Source organism: Micromys minutus, assembly GCF_963924665.1.
Source record: "Micromys minutus genome assembly, chromosome: 31".
NCBI lineage: Eukaryota > Metazoa > Chordata > Mammalia > Rodentia > Muridae > Micromys > Micromys minutus.
Window position 1 is genome coordinate 25,808,630 of NC_137966.1, and position 17,276 is coordinate 25,825,905.

Consider the following 17,276-nt stretch of genomic DNA (forward strand, 5'->3'; position numbering starts at 1 on the left):
AAGTATAAAGACTTAGATCAAGCACATAAGAGAAACTGTTGTGTTGCTTTTGTAACTTTACTCCTTTTTAAATTTTTTTAAATTTCATCTTCTTTTGAGACCTTCCCTGAGTCTCAGGTAGACTAGACTGGCCTAGAACACATTAGAACTGAAGATGAAGATGACCCCAGACTTGTAATCCTTTTGCCCCCACCTCTGCGGTGCTCAGATAACAGGCACGCACTACCATCCCCGGTTCTTGCTGCGCTGGGAGTGGAAGTCAGGTTTTACAAGTGTGAAGTGAGTACTCCACCCAGCCCCCACCCCTGGGCCTCAGGGTTGGCACAGGTCGGAGAAATAGCTCCGTGGGAAAAGTGTTTGCCTTTCTAGTACAAAGGCCCCAAGGTAGATTCCCCAGGCCCACATGGGAAAAAGAGACAAGCATTTAAATCCTTAATGCGGAGAAAACAGAGACAGTTCACTCAAGGCTACTGTACCCTGGCCATCTACCCACCATCTGAATGCACGCACGCGCGCACACACACACACACACACACAATCAAGCAAGCAAAAACTCTTCTGACTCTGCCTGTGGAATAACAATTGCCCAAGTTTTAGGAGTTCAGGAGCCCTTGGGGTGTTAAATGGTTTCTGATGAACTGACTACTTCTGTTTTTTCCCAGAAGTTGATAAGAAAATCTGAATGTTACTAAATGGAGAAGTGAGGCCTCCGAGCTGTCATGACATCACACACATGTAGATGGGACAGGCCGATCAGCTGCTGGGGGCAGGGTGTGGAGCTAGTGTCATGAGTTGTGTGTGTGGATCACGTCTGGTGCATCTCTGTGAAAAAGCATGCCTCAGCCTGTGCAGCTAAGGCTGGTGGGAGCGAGAGAGACACTCTCGGGGCAGAAAGAGTGTCTCAACTGGGAAAGAGAGGGGACTCTCTCGCTGTCCCTCCATGTGCTCCAGCCCCAGATGCCTCTCCTGACTCAGCACTTGGCAGCTCCTCTTCAGCTTATGAAAACAGCACCCGTGAAACTCAGTTTCCGCAGCTGTGAAATGGTGAGAAATAGTGTAAGCCGGAGCCAACAAGCCCTCTGAGGTCTCTAGAAAGCACTGACTTGACTTGCCAGCCACACCCTGTTCCCAGTCCTGGGGAAATTCCAACAGCAATGCAAAGAGCTCATTGGATGCAGAGGGAGAGCCTCCCACTCCCACTCAGTGCTCATTGGATACAGAGGGCCTCCCACTCCCACCCCGTGCTCTGTTCCCTCCTGTCAGCATTGACTCCTCACCCTTCCTTTGCATGTGCAGAAACATAGTTGTCTTCTCTCTCTCAGACATTCCTTTGCAATGATTTCCAGCACACACACAAAGACAGAGGCACACAGACATTCAGGACACACACACACACAGCAACACATCTTGACTCAGAGGGGAAAGATTTACACAGACACATACAGACAGACATGCAGACAGAGCTGGGAACACTGCTCAGAGTTGAACAATTGCTTCCAACTTGTACGGCTCTAGGTTCTACCCCCAGTACTAATAAATAAATAGTGGCTTATACCTACAATCCTAGGATCTTGAGAGGCTGAGGCAGGTGGATAAGTATCAGTTTTGGGGCAGTCTGGGAAACTTAGAGAGTTCTAGGACATTTCGCACTATCAAATGAGGCCTTGTCTCAAGTCAAATAAAAAAAAAAATTATTTCTGCCTCACCACACTGAACAACCCTGATGTTGTCTGATTATGAGAACTAAACGGTCAGACTTGGTTGGTACTTGGATGGGAAAGATATAGATCGTGTATTTAGACACACATATACACATGTGTATATGCATAAATACATACATGTAAAAGTATAGGTACACCTTTATAAGTGGAACTATGTATAGAATGCAGACACATTTTCAAATAGACAAAAACACATGGATACACACACACACAAATGCACACACACACAGATATGTCAGGTCCATATGCTACTATAATTGCAGTTCTCAGGAGACAGAAGCAACACAGTTACAAGTTCAAGACCAGTCTGTGCTACATTGTGAGACTCTGCCACAAAAGAAAATAAATAAAAGAATTGTCAAAGTGAAGTTAAATATTAAGAACCTTCCTTTTAAGCTCCCTGAACACCCCTACTCTCTTGTCTTCTACAACACTTCTCAAAATATCTTCCTCCAGTTTTTTTAGGATGTATTTTATTTTTAAACTTGTAAAGTTTGAACACAGGACAGCCGAGTTTCCAAGCGGAATGCCCTTGCATGGAGCTCAGTTTCTGTCTGATAAACAGTTCCTAATACCCTATGTGGGTGCCTACGTTCTGATCTGTGGGTGGTGAGCTGACCAGCTTCTGCTGCTAAAGTCCCTTTCTGCCTTGTTCTGTCCCGAATGTCTCCTGGGAGGCATAGACCATGTTCAGGAAGCTTTCTTCATCTCTGTCACTTTCATACACTTCATCGGTGGGTGTGGACACACTCACATGCTGTGCCCATTTGCCAGGAGGAAGAAAACTTGGTTAGCACTGAGCTGAAGGCGCCTTCTAATTACCTTGATGAGCTCGTTCATAGTCACATGACCAGGTACAAGGAACTTGTCTTGTTCAGGACGGGCAGCTGCTCCTCACCCTCGTATCACCTCTGATCCCTGGGGTCTCGGTGGGGTGCTGCTCCCAGATGAGCCGGACATCTTCCACTCTGTTCGAAGCTCCAGCGCTGCTTGAAGGTCTTCTCGAATGGCATGGCGTGCGGGGGTCCCAGGTTACACAATCCTCCTCCATTCGTTTTAAAAATCAAAACCGGTCATTTCTTTTTCTACCTTCTTTACTTTGATTCTGCTCTGGATTTCCCTGTGTATGTCTCATGCCTAAGCTCCGTTTGCTTCCATTTTACCCACAAGACTCTGCGAGTGCAGGTGAACAGCAGGGAGGTTTATTTCCCACTGATGTGGCATGTCACTTGCTCTTAGACTGAAGATAATGCCATAATGTTCCTTGTGACGCACGCTAAAGGGTTCAGATTAGCTCTTTCCTTTTCCTCTCCCTGGCAGGCTCTTGAAATGATGCTGTGTAATGTGGTAGTGGTGGCCAACACATAAGTCAGCTTAGAGCCCCCTGATCATAGAGATGGGCACTACATTTCCTTAAACACATTGCTATGCTTTGGGTAGAGTTTGTCCCCTAAAAGTTCACACCCCAGAAGTTTGGTCTCCAGAAAGTCACTGTTGAGATGGAAGAGGCTGTAAGAGATGGGACCCAGTAGGAGATACCTAGGACACTGGCTCTTTCAGGATACTCTTGGAAAGAATGTGTACCTCTGACAGGGGCCCAGATTATTCCTAAAAGAGTTAACTGTTATGTATAAAAGAGAGCAAGGCTTGAGGTTGAGGGTAGTCTGGGGAGATGGCTCAGTCAGTGAAGTGCTTGCCATACAAGCATGGAGACCTGAGCCTGGATTCCCAACACCCAGGTAAAGCCAGGATGGCTGCAGGTACCTACATTTGTAGCACTGAGGATTCAGGTGCTCTGGAGCTTGCTGGCCAGACAGTCCAGCTTCACATATACTGAGAGACTCTATCTCAAAGCTGAGGAAGAGCTGATGTCAACCTCTGGCTTGCACACACATATGCACACACACACACACACACACACACACACACACACACACCCGAGCATACACATAAGCACACGCACACAGACCATAACTGGTCCCCATGGTTCATAGTTTCCTGTCACAGCATGTGACTTCCCTCTTCTTACTGAACGTAGTCCCATTGGGATGTCCTTCATCACGTGCGACACACCTAGGCAGGCTCTCATAAGAGACAGAACAAATGGGGCTGCCTAATTCTGAGCTTTCAGTCTTCAAAACTGTGAAGCTAAGCAAAATGTCTTACTTTACAAAGTTCCCGGATTCTAGCATGTACTTGTAGCAACAGAAAATGAATGAAGATACACAGCCAAGTCTTTCCGGAGAACTGCCCCCCTGCCTAGCATTCTCATGTTTGTCTCTGGGTTGATTCGGCTCTTTCCTGTTCAAAGGCTCGGGCCTTAGTGCCACACTTCAGGAATGTTCCCAGGCCTTCTGGCTGGCTTCCTGCCTCAGCCACCATTCACAGTGGTTCTGCATTTTCTCCACTTAGGTAATGTTTTTTAAAATTGATTTATTTTTATGTGTATGGGTGAATGTATATATGTGTGCCACATGCATGCAGAGGCCAGAAGACTGCATCAGAAGCCCTGGAACTGGGGTTACAGCCAGTCGTGAGCCTCCATGTGGGTGCTGGGAATTGAGCTCAGGTCGTCTGGAAGAACAGCTAGAGCCCTTAGCTTCTGAGCATCTCTCTGGTCTCTTACTTTATTTTCTAAAAGATTCCGTTTTTATCTTTGTGTATGTGCATGTCTGTGTGTATGTGCACGGGTGAATGCTGGTGCCTGCACAGGTCAAAAGGAATGTCATATCCCCCTTGATCTGGAGTCACAAGCAGCTGTGAGCCGCCCATCACAGGTACTGGGAACCAAACTCTGGTCTTCTGAGGAGCAGCAATCGTGATTGTAACGGCAGAGCCAACTCTTGAATCCTCATTCTTGCATTTAGTCCATTTTCCTTGGTGAGTACTTAGTAAGGCTGCCTATGTGTCCAACTTCATATCCTTGGAGCTTAGCCAAACACTACATAGGTGACGCTGAATGGAAATCCCCTATGAAGGTCTCAGCACAAGGTACAGATTGTTCCAAAGTGCTTTACTTTTGTTCTGCTCTGCTGGATTTGGGGATTGCTTTTCTTCTCTGTCTCTCTTTCTCTCTGTCTCTGTCTATCCCTCTCTGTCTCCATTTGTCTCTGTCTTTATCTCTGTCTCTCTGTCATTCTATCTCTCTGTCTCTGTCTGTCTCTCTGTCTTTTTCTCTGTCTTTCTCTCTCTCTCTCTTTGAGACAGTCATACCATGTGTGCAGCACAGACTCTCTTCAGACTTGCAAACTTCCTGTCTTAGCCTCAGGAGTCCTGGGCCTGCGGGCTTGCCTACCATACCCAGCTAGTGCCATACCCAGCTATTACCAGCTTTTGAATGTACAACTTTCAGGTTCATAATGCTTTTAGAAAACTGGAGAAATGTCCTCATCGATCATGTGAGTGGTTAGCAAAGGCTGTAAACTGAGCTAAGCTTGCTACCCTGGTATGGCTTATGAGTGGTGACTATAACCTGAAGCACTTGAGTAACATGGTGCCTGTTCTGTTTGTAGACCTCGCTCTTAGAAATTAATGCTGTGGTTCAACAGGGACTGTTCTGATTCCTTCATTTCTTCCTCATTTATTAATTATACGTCCTCCCTAAAGAAAAGAACTCCTTCCTACCCCCTCCGGATTCCTAGCCATATGAATTAGTTGCATCTGTTGCATTGTGTGATTTATAATCCAACAGTGCCATTGTTCTGTTGCTGAAACCATCCCAGGTTTGGTCACTGGTCCTCTTTCCAGGAACGTTTCCATGTGCCTTCACCCTCTGGAATCCTGGCTCCTTCCCCTGGATGGCATTAGAAACTGAGATTTAGTGAAATGTATTCTCAGTGCTACATTCTGGGACCCTTTGCCACTAGGCCTTAATGTTTTCTTTCTTTGTAATTGTGAGGTAAATTTCCTTCCAATTGAAGGAATGATACTTTAATCTTGACAAAGTTGTGGAAAACATTCCCTCTCATTCCTTTCTCTGTACCCCTCACATGGCTTGGCACAACTTGGACCTTGTTGGAAGCTGACGGTCGGCCTTCCTTCTGCAGGCAGCACTGAGCATGGATGCAGGAGGGTCAGCAGGGCTCTGGAATGTGAGCTCATTATTCCAGACAAATGACTCAGATGGGAACAAAGTGCATCTAAGCAGTTCCGTGTTGACAACGTGGTCCTGGAAGAAAGGAGAGGCCTGATTCCTCCATGGTCCTTTGAGGCCCCTGCAACAGTAGCTTTTCACTTTGGGCCCTGGCTTCTCTCCTCAAGGCACGTGTCACCACCCCCTAACTGATGTCTGTGCCCAACTCCTCCCAGGAGAACAGCTGCTTCATTTCCATCCTTATCCCTGTGAGTTTTCACCTCCGTGTCCCAGCGGCAACCTTTCATAGCTGAGTGCTTCAAAAACTTCCCATCAAGAACGCTGAGCTTACTTACAATTGTCTTGTTGCAAGAGGCCTTTCCCCTCCTCTGAGGTTCCTTGGTTTCCAGCACACTGTGTGTGTGGGGGAGGGGTTGGGAGGGGACAGATACTCTGTTTCCATCCTTTCATAACAACACAGTCGTGTTCAGCATGAAACCTCAAAAAATGAGTCCACCGAAAAAAATATAAATGGTGCCCACTGCCCTCCAGATGTGGGAGAGTTAGGGGAGGCAGCCAGAGGTGTTCTCTCTGATGACCGACAGCAGTGCCACTCAGCTTCCTAATGCTGCAGCTCTTTAATACAGTTCCTCACATTGCGGTGACCCCAATCCTAAAACTCTTTCACTGCTGCTCCAGAACTATAACTTTGCTCCTGTTATGAATCCCAGTGTAATCTGTTTTCCAACAGGGTTGAGATCCACAGGTTGAGAAGTGCTGGCCTCCAGGTTTTAGGGCCACAGATCAAGAGGCCCACTTCTTTAAGCCTTTGCTAGAAATAGAGGGGGGGAAAAGCCACATACTGTTCATTCTCATGTTATCAATGATGCCTGGATCCTGACCATCCCCTGACAATGGGGGAGGGGGGCTGCTACTTCTACCAGGAACAGACTACAAACCCACAGCCAGAATATGTCAAGGTCACAAAAGAGACAGACTAGGGTGAACCCATAGCTTCTTAGCTGACTCTAGGAAGTCTGGAGAAAATGTCACCAGGCATAAACTTCCCAAGGACCCAGTGGGGCTTCCTGTGGGGGACTTGCTATCTGAAATACCTGTACCCTGAACCTTCCTGAGACAATGTAGAACTCATTTGGAGAGTTCCAAGAACACTCTCCGTCTTTGAAAGGAATGTTTAGCAAAACTACTTTGAGTTGGCAGGAAGAGACAGAGGACGTGGTGAGTCACATCCAGGGTGATGTCGTCAGGGACATGTGAGTGGTGGTTATAACTGAGATGAGGAAACAGCCATGATGTGAAGGGGGCTGGGATCTTACCGCCTTCTTCATAGCTTGACAATGCTCTTGAGTTGGTGTCGTCCTGGATTCAGACTGTATAAAGTATGTGCTTTCTTCAATACCATTCTACATCTAAGGTTCAGAGAGCTGATACTACACAGTAACCACAAAGCCACAGGTGGGAAGCCTTGGAAAAAACCCTGAATGGTCTTTGGCCAATATTCACTGTGTGACCGGTCTTAATAGAAATGTCTATCATGTGGTAGTCAGACTTTGAAAGTGTGTTAGTGCACAAGTGTGAGGGGCCAGATGTGGGCATCGTGTCTTCCTCATTTGCTTTCCACCTTGTTTTTTGAGACAGTCTCTGTCATGAAACTGGGGCTCAGTGGTCAATGAGCAGGTACCTGAGCTGCCTCTTGAGTGCTGGGATTATAGACATGTGCCTCAATGTCCATTTTTTTTTCACATGGGCACTGGGGATCTGAACTCAGGTCCTTATGCTTGCACAACAACCATTTTACTGAGATCCAACACTTTGGTTTTACTGAACCAGGTACTGAGGTAGCCAAGGCTGTTGCTTGTTAGCACAAGTGCTCTTAATGTTTGTCTGAGATGTGGCAAGGCTCTTGTTGGCTCACCCCCAACATTTGCAATTTAATGACCAGAGCACCTACATGGTAGGGTCAGGGACACCCAAGGGGGCATGGTCACAGTACCACCCAGCCTTCCAGGATCTGGCCAGGGATTCTGCAGACAAGATAGTGAGACTGGAAGGAAGAGATACCAGCAGATCCCGGAGTGGGAGCCAAAGTGTAGATGGTGTTCAGTGTAAGGTAGGGATCATAGTGAAAGCATTAAGTAACTGAAGCTAAGAGGTCAGGGCCTAGTGCAAAGTAGCTATGCATCTGGAAAGCAGACACAAGCAACACTCCATGTTAGGAAGGTAAGCCGTGTACCTTGTCATTCCTTTGGTGATCGATTTTGCCAGTGACTTTGTCCTACCTGCAGGGTTTTGTTGCTTATAAAGTGCCTGTATGTTCCCACTTCATGCTGTGTCTTTCAGATGCTTGCCATGTTCCTATGGTAACTCCTTTTAACTCTGCATCTCTGTTTACTCAGTCCTTGTGGCCCTCACGAGTGGAAACTGAGTTCTAGACTTGCAGGGATGGACCACAGCTGTAGGACTCCTAGCTTGGCAGTGGTGGGAGGCTGGAATCTTCAGGGATTCAGTCTAAGCTTTCCTATTGTCTGGCTAGGCACAATACTTTGAATCAATGGGTGAAGAATCTCACTGCATGTGCAGTTGTTCAGTATTAAGTATCCAGGGCCCCCAGGGATTTCCAAATCATGGATGCTCAAATTGTTTATATAAAAGGCATAATAGAGTGGGGGAATTGCTAAGTGGCTAGTGCTAAGTGGCCAGCAGTAAGGATCGGGGTTTGGATCTCCAGAACATACATAAAAGTGGACAAAGGGACTCTCTAGAGCAAGCTGGCCAGCAAGACCATACATTGAGACATTGCCTCAGGCCTCCACATGCACATGCCCACACAACGTACCCCACACATGCAAACCCATTCACACACATGTGAATACAACACCCACAATGGAATATTTAAAAAGCAAGATGACATAGTATTTGTAACCTTCAGTAGATCAACCATCTCGAGATTGCTTTAATATACATCAGAGTAAATGTGATATAAAGAGCTGCTCATTTAGGTTATCTACTCAGTACAGACGCCATTTAAAACCTCGTTTCCTCAGTTAAATTGAATTCACAACTACAAGACTAATAGTTATGGAGGAAAAACGATCAGTCAACACAGACCAATGCACACTGAGGAGCCTTCAAGGCCGAGTTCTAGACAGCTAAGAGTCAGAGAGCATCCTTAGCTCACACTGTGTAAGCGGGCGAGAACTCTGCTTAGTGGAGTTACTACCGTCCAGGGCACTGCCCTGCTGGACAGAAAGAACCCCATTTCACTCTAGCTTTTAATACCGTGTCCCAGAAACTGCTGCATTCTTTCTCTATTCAGTCTTTGGCCAGACTGTGACCTGATCCAAGGGAACCAGGAAGTTCCATCATGTGTGTGCCTAGATACTGGGGAGACAGACATCTTTGCTCAGCCCTGTTGTGGTAAATATTAAAATGTGAATTTGCTTATCTCTTTATGAGCCCCGCAGTCTCACTCTGAGGGTGTCACTTCTAGTATGAAGCCACATGTTGACACTGTCACTCAGTCCAAGCTGTCCCCCACTCCCCTCCCCCCCGTCACGGTCTCACTCCACCTACCTGACTGCCTTCATCCTAGGCGGAATTACTACCCCGGCGTGCTTCTTTACCCCAGTCAACACAAACATGACTCTAAGGCCCTATACAGGTTTATATACTCAATTCTCAATCCACAAACCCTCTACACAATAAGATTACATCCAATGGACAGAGATACATACTGCCCTTCTATATGAGATAAAAGACATATAAAATCCTTGAAATGTTCATAGCTACCTATCGCTAATTAAGTCCACCTGGATCCAGCTCATCCTTCCCGACCTCCATCTTGATCCTCCTCTGCCCTTCTCTCCCTCCCCTTTCCCCGCCCAATCTCCAGCTCTCACCTTTATTTTACTAATTAAGATGGGAAGGTTCTGGTGAAGTCACCTGAGTATGTGACTAGGCAGCTCTTCTTGGGGAAGTGGCATTAACATCAAAATACAGACGGCTGCAGGACAATCCATGGCAGAGCAGCACTGATGATAATCAGCCTCCGAGAAGGTGGTCCTGTCAACTTCATTTCACAGTGGACCTGAAGACGTGCTCAAAGCTAGGCAGTGTGGTGAGCACCTTTTATATACGTACAATCCTTCTACTTGGGAGTTAGGGGCAAAGGGGGCAGGACCTCTCTGAGGTCAGCCTTGGCTACATGAGGCCCTGTTTCAAATAAACAAAACAGAAAGGGTGTTCAGGAGCAGAGATAAAGAGACAAAACTGGACTTGTCCTCGTTCAACAGCTGGTTCAAAGCTACAGTTTCTACTTCTAATGTAATGAGCTTGGGTAGCACATGGCATTAAACACAGCGGTTAAAAGCCTGGAATCTGGACAACCTTCAGCTTTGCTACTTAGCAGTTGTGTGAAAGGAGGGAAGAGAACACTTTGCCCATCAAAGGACAGGAGGAGCGGGGAGCTGATGTTTTCCAGAATGAGATGTGCGTATCCAACAGGGCTGAGCTGGGTAAGAGTGGTGAGAATGCACAGGGTTTGTACATGCCTACTCCTCAGAAACCGCTGCCTTTGTCTTGTGCCACTGTGAATGCGTGGGTTGCTGTGGACAGAAACCACATTCGGCTGGTTATTAGTTTGGTGATGGGACTGTCCAGGGATCTTTAGGTTTGCTCCCAGCAGTGTGCTGATGTCACCTAGGAGTCAAGATATTTTGGCTTTTCTGTTCTCTGCCTTGATGCCTCCCATCTCGTATAGGCAAAGTGCCAGTGATCACTGTGACTTCCAAGTCACAGCAGACTCACAGCAGAGAAAGTTGCCTTTGCCCATTACGTCAACAAGCATGTCCTCCGAGTCTCCCAGGCTCCAGCTTGCTTTGGCCTCTGTAGGGTCAGAGTTCTTGAGTAGAAGTCCTGGCTGCTTTAAGCAGAAAGGTAGAGGGGTAAGGATGTTAAGTGCCCATGGGGGCACTAGATGAGGAGAGGGGAGACCTTTCCTTTAAGCATCTAAGAATAGTGCCCCAGGCCACACTGTAGGCCTGACTGGGTGAACTCACCACCACTGAAAGGTGGGCCAGCAGCCCTCTACCACCCCAAGTGCTGCGTGTCAGGGGCTCACCCTGCTGCTGCCACTGCATTCGTCAGCATGGGATCAGAGCTGCTCTGTGGGACTCATAGCTGACTAGAGACATCGTGTTCTTTGTCTTAGTAGCAAAGGAGGTGGACACTGCATCTCAAGGGTGACTCTGTGATGCCAGAATTGGTCCTGGAATATTTCCTTATCCACAGATACAATGGCTGTCGATTACAGCCAGTCTGACTTTGCTGATTGTTTTTTAACTGTCAGCCTAGAATCATCTAAGAAAAGTCTTACTGAGGGATGGCCTGTGGGTGTGTCTGTATGTTAGGGGTGTCTTGTCTGTAAATTGAGGTGGGAAGGTCCACCCTGAAGGGGGGCAGGGCCGTTTCCTGGGACGGCCCCTGAGAGGCGGAGTGGAGAAATCTAGCTGACAGTGAGCAGGGAGGCAGCGTGGGTGCATTCTCTTCCCTCCGGCACTGACGGTGGAGATGGTGTGACTGGAGGCTAAGACTCCTGCCCCTAACTTCCTCTACAACAATGGACTCTAGCCTGGAACTCTAAACCAAATAAACATTCCTCCCTGTGATGCATTTTGTCAGGGTATTTTTATCAGAGCGACAGAAATGATCGAACCGCCTTTGATCAAACCCTTGGGCAGAGACAGAGGCTCCACAATGACAAACTTGTGCTGATCCAGTCTACACCCGGGCACTTTCCCGACTCAGCTCAGCACCTCCTTTCCAGTGTCTCTACATGGTCATGCCATGTATAGATCTTTTCATGGTTGAAGTAGGGTCTGGTCTGGCTGTATAGCTCAGGCTAGCTTAGTACTAAAAAAGTCTTCCTGTTTCAGCCTACCCAGTGTTGGGATCGGGTGTATGTCACCACACTTTGCCGTGAAAGTGGCTTCTGATATTTCCAAAAGCCCCTGGGTACCCAGTCTTCCTAGTTATCCAAAGTATTTCTTGCTGATCCTTGTTGTCCGTGTCTCTAGAATGCTTTCCCTTTCCACCTTGTCTATTATGGAAATTTAAATGAGATTGGCTCCCACAGACTGATATATTTGCAACAAGCCAGCCCCCAATTAAGTGCTTTATTTAATAAGACTTGCCTTGGTCATGGTGTCTCTTCACAGCAAGAGCATGCTAACTAAGACACCTACTGTCTCTGGTATATCCTTAAGAACTCATTTCAGTCATATGTTCCCCCTATTTAAAAAAAAGTTATGTATGTGTATGGTGTCTCTGTGTGTGTGTGTGTGTGTGTGTGTGTGTGTGTGTGTGTGAGAGAGAGAGAGAGAGAGAGAGAGAGAGAGAGAGAGAGAGAGGTGGGGCATGTGTGTGAGAGAGGGGTGGGTTGGTGTATAGAGTCCAGAGGACAATCTGGGTGTTCATTTGAGATGTGTGCCCAGTTATGACAGGACAGCTGGTCCTTGAGTTTTCAGCCATTTACTGGTCTCTTTCTCCTATTTTACTACAAGAATGCTGGGATCACAAATGTGTGCTACCATGCCACTTTATGTGGGTCTGAATACTGGTCCTCACACTGACACAAAGCAAGAGCTTTAACCATTGAGCCATCTATCCCCCAACCCCTTTCTAGGGGCCTTGTTTGTCCTTACTGACTTCTCTATCCCTCTAGAACATGAAATGCTGGTCTTGTTCACAGCTATTAACACAATACTTGCCAGTTAGGGCATAAAGTGTTTTTACTGGGGCATTAACCGAACCCTATTACTAGCATTTATAATGGTCCCTCATGTATCAAAAGACATTTTGACACCTTACATCTGTAATGATACCATGGCCCTTTAAGAAGATGCACATGTAGTCATCACTTCCCATGTGGGTAGTCAGACAATGATGCCCTTGTGGGTGCTGCTACTTCTTCTGAGGGTCGGTTCTGTAGCAGGCTGTTGGTGGAAACATGGGACATGGCTTGTGTTAGGATAGAAACTTGAATTTGGGAGTGACAAGGCCCAAGGTGATAGACAGTTCCTATAGACCTGTCTCTCTATTCACAGTGTCACCGATGTTAACCCAGTCCCACCACAATTTTGTTAACAACTTTCAGCTTTCATCTTTCCTTTGCCCTTGTTTGCTTGCACACACACACACACACACACACACACACACACACACACACACACGTCTGCTTTCCATCTAGCGACTTCCAGAGTAAGCTATTTTAAATTGTCTGGGTAGCCTTTCCTGTATAAGTGGGGGGAGAGCCTTAAAAAACAAATAAACAAAAGACAACACAAAGAAGCAAAGCATGTGGCTACTTAAGGGAGGCTAGGAACGCTCCGGAGACCGAGGGTTTCTTCCATGAGCAGAACATACACAGCTCTGGGGTGCAGCTCAATGGCACAGCTCCAGGGATAGACGGGTAACTAGTATCGGCAGTGCATGCCTTTGCATACAGTAGCTCAGCAGAGTGGAGTTTTGTAGGTCTGGAGTCAGTCATCTAGAATGGGGTTCCTAACTGCCACTTAGCAGTTATGTGTCCTTAGGCAAACTCATTTTCTAGACTCTTTCTGTGTTCATCTGTGAAAAAGAAACAATACCCACTCCCACTGAGGTGTGTGACAGTGTGAGGCAGGCCTGGACATCCTGGACCCCTGCATCAGGGGGCTGAATAAGCCTTAAGAGCTGAAGACAAATGTGTACTCCAATTCTCAGACCCTGAGACTTGGGCCAATTCCTTCCCCGTGCCCTGCATCTTCTTAGGCCTTCAGCCTGAAACTGAGAACTACATCATCAGCAATTCTGGTTCTCAGGCCTTTGCACTTGGACTGACTTAGGTCACAGACCTCCATGGTTGCTAGTCTTGCTGGCAGCATATTGTGGGTTTTAGCCTCCGGGATAAACCCTCTCATGCATCTATAGGGTATCTACTGGTTCTTTCCCCCCAGAGAACCTGCTTATAGAGAGAGGTCTCCGGGAAGACTGACCAAGCTAGCAAGTGAATAGTGCTTGAACCAGTTTGGACCAGTGGCTACCAGTTGGATGAAGTCTCTGTTTCTTTATCTATACCCCATTCTATTTAGCACATTCAGCATCCACATGCTTGGTTTCTGTAAGAGGAGTGGTTTCCAGGCAGTATAAGTTAGGAAGGTTGGTGTGGGCCCACATTTGCTGACATCACAAGATTGTCAGGATGGGTTAGCTTTGTAGGCCTCAGTGCAGTTTGCAGGGATCATGCAAGAACCTTCAAGGCTCTTGATTCTGCAGAAGCTGTCACAGAGGGACCAGCTTACAGGAATATACAAAACAAATAATGCCCCCTATAGGCCCACAGGGTGCGGCACTATTAGGAGGTGTGGCCTTGGAGAAAGTGTGTCATTGGGGTGGGCTTTGAGGTTTCAAAAGCTCAAGCCAGGCTCAGTGGCTCACTGTCTCTTCCTGCTGCCTGAGAAGCCAGATGTAGAATTCTCATCTGCCTCTCCAACAACGTGTCTGCCCGTATTATGCCATGTTTCCCATTATGACTGGACTAAACCTCTGAACTGTAAGCCAGCTCTAATTAAATACTTTCCTTCATAAGAATTATCATGTCTCTTCACAACAATAGAAACCCAACTAAGACAAAGACCTTCTCACAAGGCAGTGCCAGGCCCTACACTCAATACAAGTTCAAATACTGTTACTGTGACCGTATGGGTATTTTCTTCATTGCAGGTTTGGGAGGTGTGATGGTTTGTATATGCTCACCCCAGGGTGTGGCACTATTAGAAGGCATGGCCCTGTTGGAGTAGCTGTGTCACTGTGGTTGTGGGCTTTTAGAGTATCATCCTAGTGCCTTCAGATGAAGATGTAGAACTCTCAGCTCCTCCTGCACCATGCCTGCCTGGATGCTGCCATGTTCCTGCCTTGATGATAATGGACTGAACTTCTGAACCTGTAAGCCAGCCCCAGTTAAATGCTGTCCTTTATAAGAGTTGCCTTGGTCACAGTATCTGTTCACAGCAGTAAAACCCTAACTAAGACAGGAGGTTATGGGTACCCACTTTGATGCATCTCACTCTGCCGGCCTCTCTTCCTTAGAAGTAATGACTCTAAGTTTTGTTTTGGGAAGAAGTCACACAGTAATGCAGTGCTTCTCAACCTTCCTAATGCTGGGACCCTTTAATATTTTCCTCAGGTTGTGGCGCCCCCCAACCAAAACCATTATTTTGCTACTGTTATCTTAATATAAATGATACTCGGTTCTGATGTGTGACACACGAGTTTGAGAACCGCTGACCTAACTCCATGCATGCTCTATGTCCATGGTCTATCCTGGTTCTCTCAGTGTTTTAGAACATACTTTGCTTTTAGGGCTCTATGGAGTTGGTGAAAGTGTGAAAAACATTCTGTTGTGTAGTTTCATACAGGTGGGCTGCTACAGACCACTTGCCAGGGTCACCTCTTGCACTCTGGAGAACTCTTGAGGGGTTGGGAATGAGGCAGGGTTCAAGAGGAGGGGATCCTACAGGTGCAGGTGGGGCATCAGCGACACACCGACTCCACAGGCTGGTCTGCTCGTCCACTGCAACCGCCTTCGGGGATGGGAAGGCGGCAAGAATGCACTTACTGAGGCAGCAAGAGCTGTCTGACTGTGGGCGCAGCCAGATCTTATGCAGCAACCAAGGAGCGCCTAGCGCCCCAGAGCGGCTGCGCATGCGCTCCGAGCCAGCCAGGTGAGAGCGCGGTGCTAGCGGCCTCGCACCTGGGCTTGAGCTTTTCCGGGTCAGCAGCGCGGGCGGTTGCCGAAGGGGAGAAGAGAAGCGGGGTGTGAACCTCGGAGCCCGCACGGCGTTACCTGGAGCTTCCAGGACGGGACCGGGGCCCGCCGCCTTCAGGCGGGAGGAGGGTAAGCACGGGGCGGAGCGAACTCTCGCGAGATCTGGTGGGGTAGCTGCAGCGGCGGCGGCGGCGGCGGCGGTCGGGAGGTGAGCGGCGAACGGGCGAGAGGCGGCTGTTGGGGCTGAGGCTGGGGAGAGCTGCGGAGGGCGAGGCCGGGCTCCGGGAGACGGGCAGACGGAAGGCCCGCGTCCTCGGTGGCGTCCTCGAGGCTGCTGCGGTGCCGCCGGCTGCTCGCTGTCCCGGGACTCGCGCGGGGCGGGGCGGGGCGGCCGCGGTCTCGGGGCCACCGGGTCCGGGCTTCCCTCGACGGGGGTCCCTGTGCGCGGCCGCGGCCCGGTCTTCCCGGCAGCCTTGGCTTGGTACCAGGCGCTTTGCTTGCGCGCTCCCACGCTGCAGCTGCAGGGAGGTGCAGCGCCCTGGCCGAAGCCACTCGACGGGGACGTGGTGGGATAGGGACGGCCCACGCCCCGGACTCACCTTCCATCCTCCTCCCCAGCCCTGCTCGCGGCTCTACCCTGGGGTCCCCTCGGGGCTGCAGAGGGTGTGTCTGCAAGCCCTCCTGCAATTTGCACGCAGCGTCCGGTGTTTCTAGTGAGAAAGTTTTCCACCGCTTTTGTTCTGTCTCTGAAAGTTCCCTAGTTCTCTGTTCGGAAGTCATCCTTTGGCCCTGTGTGTGAGCAGGGTCTGAGAACGATGAGGGGTGTGCTGGGTGCGGGGGTTTCAGGCCTGGAGGATTGTCCAAGGCTTGCCTCAGGCAAAGAAACTTTAAAAAGTTTGATTCTTGTCTGAGCAAGTGATCACACTCTTCGGATGAGTGGTTGTGAAGTTCATAGTCAAGGCCTTTTGCTTCTGTGGCAAAGGTTTGCCACCCTCACACGAAGTTTACAAATAGTATATCTTCATATACATGATCCAAGGTCAGTGGAGTGCTCTCCTTTACACGTGAAGAAGAAATAACATGCTATGACGTTAGCACAGCCCAGACACCCTGCTAGGTAGGACATAATGTCATGGACCCTGCGGCTAGTGAGCACACACACACACACACGTACGTATGTATGTGCGCATGTATTTGTCGCACTGCGAGTCTCAAAGTCAGAAACAAAGATTGGGACCTGAGATAAAACCGTGTTACTTGAGGTAATTTGATGCTAATGAGAAAAACTACGTAGGCTGACTGACAGCATGCAAGATAAATCACAGCCTGTGTCAGGCTAGGTTCAGATAATACAGCCCTCCAGGGATGCTGTATTCCAGGCTACATTGTAACCAATACAAAGTCTGAGTTCTCAGCATTGAAGGGAGTACTCCGAATCCCTAATGCTTATCATTGCTAATAAGGAATTGAAATGGTTGCATTTGGCAGTAAAGGCTCCATGTTCGCCTAGTGGGTGCAGGTGTAATGTGCGGTGTGGATGTTCACAAAGTTCACTTTTCCCTCACCATGCTGGCCTACATAATTGGGGCAGGGTGGTGGGTGTTTCCCAGAGTAACTTGCCAAATGGATCAATAATGATTGTAAAGGAATGTTAATT

General features: G+C 48.2%; 1 protein-coding gene and 1 pseudogene across 3 annotated transcripts in view; one reads left to right on the forward strand and one right to left on the reverse strand.

The window, feature by feature from the left end:
- Positions 1–2,352: 2,352 nt before the first annotated feature.
- Positions 2,353–2,734, reverse strand: LOC308440458 (microtubule-associated protein 1 light chain 3 beta-like; annotated as a pseudogene). The gene has a single exon. The product of its transcript is annotated as a microtubule-associated protein 1 light chain 3 beta-like (transcript).
- Positions 2,735–15,800: 13,066 nt separating this feature from the next.
- The window catches only part of MRTFB (myocardin related transcription factor B), a 137,876-nt gene continuing 136,400 nt past the window's right edge, over positions 15,801–17,276 (forward strand). For both annotated transcript variants that reach the window (XR_013975649.1, XM_080942507.1), the window contains exon 1: positions 15,801–15,827. The gene's annotated coding sequence lies outside the window, so the exon portion shown is untranslated. The remainder of the gene's footprint in view (positions 15,828–17,276) is intronic.